The sequence below is a fragment of the Microtus oregoni genome, unplaced genomic scaffold, assembly GCF_018167655.1.
Source record: "Microtus oregoni isolate MIOR12 unplaced genomic scaffold, Mior012 000029F_ref0000214, whole genome shotgun sequence".
NCBI classification, from domain to species: domain Eukaryota; kingdom Metazoa; phylum Chordata; class Mammalia; order Rodentia; family Cricetidae; genus Microtus; species Microtus oregoni.
The window spans coordinates 30193251-30198602 of NW_024543088.1; the positions used below are offsets into that span (position 1 = coordinate 30193251).

The 5352-nt window shown below is 42.3% G+C and overlaps 1 pseudogene; it reads left to right on the forward strand.

Moving 5' to 3' along the window:
• Positions 1-237: 237 nt before the first annotated feature.
• LOC121464929 lies at positions 238-1688 on the forward strand (annotated as a pseudogene).
• The last annotated feature ends 3664 nt before the right edge of the window (positions 1689-5352 follow it).

Consider the following 5352-nt stretch of genomic DNA (forward strand, 5'->3'; position numbering starts at 1 on the left):
AAAATATATTTAATAAAATTATAGAAGGAAACTTTCCCAACCTAAACTTTCCCAACCTAAAGAAAGATATATCTATGAAGGTTCCAGAAGCATACAGACTGGATCAAAAAAAAAAAAAAAAAAACCATCCCCTCGCCATAATCAAAACACAAAGCAGGCCTCATTGCGTTACTTACCTTGACTCTTAGCTGTCGGGAACGGTAACCGGGACCCGGTGTCCGCTCTGTCACCCTCGCCTTCTAACCCGTAGCTACCATGTGTGAGTGCATCTCCATCCACGTCGGCCAGGCTGGTGTCCAGATCGGCAATGCCTGCTGGAAACTCTACTGCCTGGAACATGGCATCCAGCCTGACGGCCAGATGCCAAGTGACAAGACCATTGGGGGAGGAGACGACTCCTTCAACACCTTCTTCAGTGAGACAGGCGCTGGCAAGCACGTGCCCCGGGCAGTGTTCGTAGACCTAGAGCCCACGGTTATTGATGAGGTTCGCACTGGTACCTACCGCCAGCTCTTCCACCCTGAGCAGCTCATCACAGGCAAGGAAGATGCTGCCTATAACTATGCCCGTGGCCACTACACCATTGGCAAGGAGATCATCGACCTCATCTTGGACAGAATTCGCAAGCTGGCCGACCAGTGCACAGGTCTTCAGGGCTTCTTGGTCTTCCACAGCTTTGGTGGGGGAACTGGCTCTGGATTCACCTCCTTGCTGATGGAGAGGCTCTCTGTTGATTACGGAAAGAAGTCCAAGCTGGAGTTCTCCATCTACCCTGCCCCCAGGTTTCCACTGCTGTGGTTGAGCCCTACAACTCCATCCTCACCACCCACACCACCCTGGAGCACTCTGATTGTGCCTTCATGGTGGACAACGAGGCCATCTATGACATCTGTCGTAGTAACCTCGACATTGAGCGCCCCACCTACACTAACCTTAACCGCCTCATTAGCCAGATTGTGTCCTCCATCACTGCTTCCCTCAGATTTGATGGAGCCCTGAATGTTGACCTGACAGAATTCCAGACCAACCTGGTGCCCTACCCTCGCATCCACTTCCCTCTGGCCACATATGCCCCTGTCATCTCTGCTGAGAAAGCCTACCATGAGCAGCTTTCTGTAGCAGAGATCACCAATGCGTGCTTCGAGCCAGCCAACCAGATGGTGAAATGTGACCCTCGCCACGGTAAATACATGGCTTGCTGCCTGCTATACCGTGGTGATGTGGTTCCCAAAGATGTCAATGCTGCCATTGCCACCATCAAGACCAAGTGCAGCATCCAGTTTGTGGACTGGTGCCCCACTGGCTTCAAGGTTGGCATTAATTACCAGCCTCCCACTGTGGTACCTGGTGGAGACCTGGCCAAGGTCCAGAGAGCTGTGTGCATGCTGAGCAACACCACAGCCATCGCTGAGGCCTGGGCTCGCCTAGATCACAAGTTTGATCTGATGTATGCCAAGCGTGCCTTTGTGCACTGGTATGTGGGTGAGGGCATGGAGGAGGGGGAGTTCTCTGAGGCCCGTGAAGACATGGCTGCCCTGGAGAAGGATTATGAGGAGGTTGGTGTGGATTCTGATGAAGGAGAGGGTGAGGAAGAAGGAGAGGAATACTAATCTGTTCTTTCAGCCCCTGAATCATGTCCAACTCCCAGAACTTCAGCTTCAACGCCAGCTGACAGTCATTGATGCTTTCGTGTTACCATTGTTTTGTGATCATGTCTTTTCCATGTGTCCCTGTATGGTTTCCATGATGTCTCAAAGTAAAAGCTTTAAAGAAAAAAAAAAAACAAAGCATACAGAATAAAGAAAGAATATTAAGAGCCGCAAAGGAAAAAGGCCAAGTTACTTATAAAGGTACACCTGACTTCTCTATGGAAAACATGAAAGCCAGAAGGTCCTGGATAGAGGTTCTCCAGAAACTAAGAGACCATAGATGCAAACCCAGACGACTATACCCAGCCAAGCTTTCGTTCACTATAAATGGAGAAAACAAAATTTTCCAGGATAAAAACAAATTTAAACAATACGTAGCCACAAATCCAGCCTGAAAGAAAGTAATAGAAGGAAAATCACAAACCAAGGAGTCCAACAATGACCACAATAACTCAGACATCTAGAGACCCTTCACCAGCGCAACTCAAAGAAGGGAAACACACAAACCCTACTACTAAAAAAGACCAGAGTTAACAACCACTGGTCATTAATATCACGTAATGTTAATGGGCTCAACTCACCTATAAAAAGGCACAGGCTAAGAGATTGGATACGAAAACAGGATCCAACATTCTGCTGTTTACAAGAAACACACCTCAACCACAAAGACAGGCACCTACTCAGAGTAAAGGGATGGGAAAAGGTTTATCAAGCAAATGGTCCTAAGAAACAAGCAGGTGTGGCATACTAATTTCTAACAAAGTTGACTTCAAACTTAAATCAATCAGAAGAGACGGAGAGGCGCATTTTATACTCATAACAGGAACAATTCATCAGGATGAAGTCTCAATCCTGAATATCTATGCCCCTAATATAAAAGCACCCACTTACATAAAAGAAACATTACTAAAACTCAAGGCAGCCATCAAACAGCACACACTAATAGTAGGAGACTTCAACAATCCTCTCTCACCAATGGACAGGTCAATCACACAGAAACCTAACAGAGAAATTAGAGAATTAATGGAGGTAAGGAATCAATTGCACTTAACAAACATCTATAGAATATTGCACCCAAATAGGAAAGAATATACCTTCTTCTCTGCAGCTCATGGAACCTTCTCGAAAATTGACCACATACTCGGTAACAAAGCAAACTTCCACAGTTAGAAAAAATATTAGTAACCACCTGTGTCTGGTTCCTAGAGAAAATAAAAAAGATTGATAAACCCCTATCCAAACTAATCAAATGGCAGAGAGAGAATATGCAAATTAATAAGATCAGAAATGAAAAGGGGGACATAACCACAGACACAGAGGAAATTCAGAGAATCATTAGATCTTACTACAAAAGCCTGTATGCCACAAAACTGGAAAATGTAAAAGAAATGGAAACTTTTTTAGATAAATACCATATACCAAAGTTAAACCAGGACCAGGTGAACAATCTAAATAGACCTGTTAGTCGCAAAGAATTAGAAGCTGTTATCAAAAACCTCCCTACCAAAAAAAGCCCAGAACCAGATGGTTTCAATGCAGAATTCTACCAGAACTTCCAAGAAGACCTAATACCCATACTTGTTAATGTATTCCACAATATAGAAACAGAAGACTCATTGCCAAATTCCTTTTATGAAGCCACAGTTACTCTGATACCAAAACCACACAAAGACTCAACCAAGAAAGAGAATTACAGGCCAATCTCACTCTTAAACATCGATGCAAAAATCGTCAACAAAATACTAGCAAACCAAATCCAAGAACACATTAGAAAAATTATCCATTAAGATCAAATAGGCTTCATCCCAGAGATGCAGGGCTGGTTCAACTTACAAAAATCTATCAATGTAATCCATCATATAAATAAGCTGAAAGAAAAAAAACCATATGATCATTTCATTAGATGCTGAAATAACATAGGACAAAATTCAACATTGCTTTATGATAAAAGTCTTGGAGAGATTAAGGATACAAGGGACATACCTAAATATAATAAAAGCTATTTACAGCAAGCCTACAGCTAACATCAAATTAAATGGAGAGAAACTCAAAGCCATCCCACTAAAATCAGGAACACGACAAGGCTGTCCACTCTCTCCATACCTCTTCAATATAGTGCTTGAAGTTCTAGCAATAGCAATAAGACAACATAAGGGAATCAGGGGATTCGAATTGGAAAGGAAGAAGTTAAACTTTCGTTATTTGCAGATGATATGATAGTGTACATAAGCGACCCCAAAAACTCCACCAAAGAACTCTTACAGCTGATAAACACCTTTAGAAATGTGGCAGGATACAAGATCAACTCCAAAAAATCAGTTGCCCTCCTATACACAAAGGATATGGAAGCAGAGAGGGAAATCAGAGAAGCTTCAGCTTTCACGATAGCCACAAACAGCATAAAATATCTTGGGGTAACTCTAACCAAGGAAGTGAAAGATCTATTTGACAAGAACTTTAAAGCATTGAAGAAAGAAATTGAAGAGGATACCAGAAAATGGAAGAATCTCCCTTGCTCTTGGATTGGTAAGATCAACATAGTAAAAATGGTAATTCTACCAAAGGCAATTTATAGATTCATTGCAATCCCTATCAAGGTCTCATCAAAATTCTTCACAGATCTTGAGAGGATAATAATCAACTTTATATGGAAAAACAAAAAACCCAGGATAGCCAAACAATCTTATACAATAAAGGAACTTCTGGCGGCATTAACATCCCTGACTTCAAACTCTATTACAGAGCTACAGTAATGAAAACAGCGTGGTATTGGCAAAATAACAGAGAAGTAGACCAATGGAATAGTATTGAAGACCAGGATTTAAACCCACAAACCTATGAACACCTCGTTTTCGATAAAGGAGCTAAAAGTATACAATGGAAGAAAGAAACCATCTTCAACAAATGGTGCTGGCACAACTGGATGTCAACTTGTAGAAGAATGAAAATAGACCCATATCTATCACCATGCACAAAACTCAAGTCCAAATGGATCAAAGACCTCAATATCAGTCCGAACATAATGAGCCTAATAGAAGAGAAAGTGGGAAGTACCCTACAGGAGATGGGCACAGGAGATTGCTTCCTATGTATAACACCAGCAGCACAGTAAGGGCAACAATGAATAAATGGGACCTATTGAAACTGAGAAGCTTCTGTAAAGCAAAGGACACTGTCAATAAGAGCAAAAGGCAACCCACTAACTGGGAGAAGATCTTCACCAACCCCGCAACAGACAAAGGTCTGATCTCCAAAATATATAAAGAACTCCAGAAACTAGACTTTAAAATGCTAATTGACCCAATTAAAAAATGGGGCACTGATCTGAACAGAGTATTCTCAACAGAAGTAGTTCAAATGGCCAAAAGACACTTAAGGTCATGCTCAACCTACTTAGTGATCAGGGAAATACAAATCAAAACAATTTTGAGATATCATCTTACACCTGTCAGATTGGCTAAAATCAAAACACCAATGATAGCTTTTGCTGGAGAGGTTGTGGAGGAAGGGGCACACTCATCCATTGCTGGTGGGAATGCAAACTTGTGCAACCACTTTGGAAGTCAGTGTGGCGGTTTCTCAGGAAATTCGGGATCAACCTACCCCTGGACCCAGCAATACCACTCCTGGGAATATACCCAAGAGATGCCCTATCACATGACAAGAGCATTTGTTCAACTATGTTCATAGCAGTATTATTTGT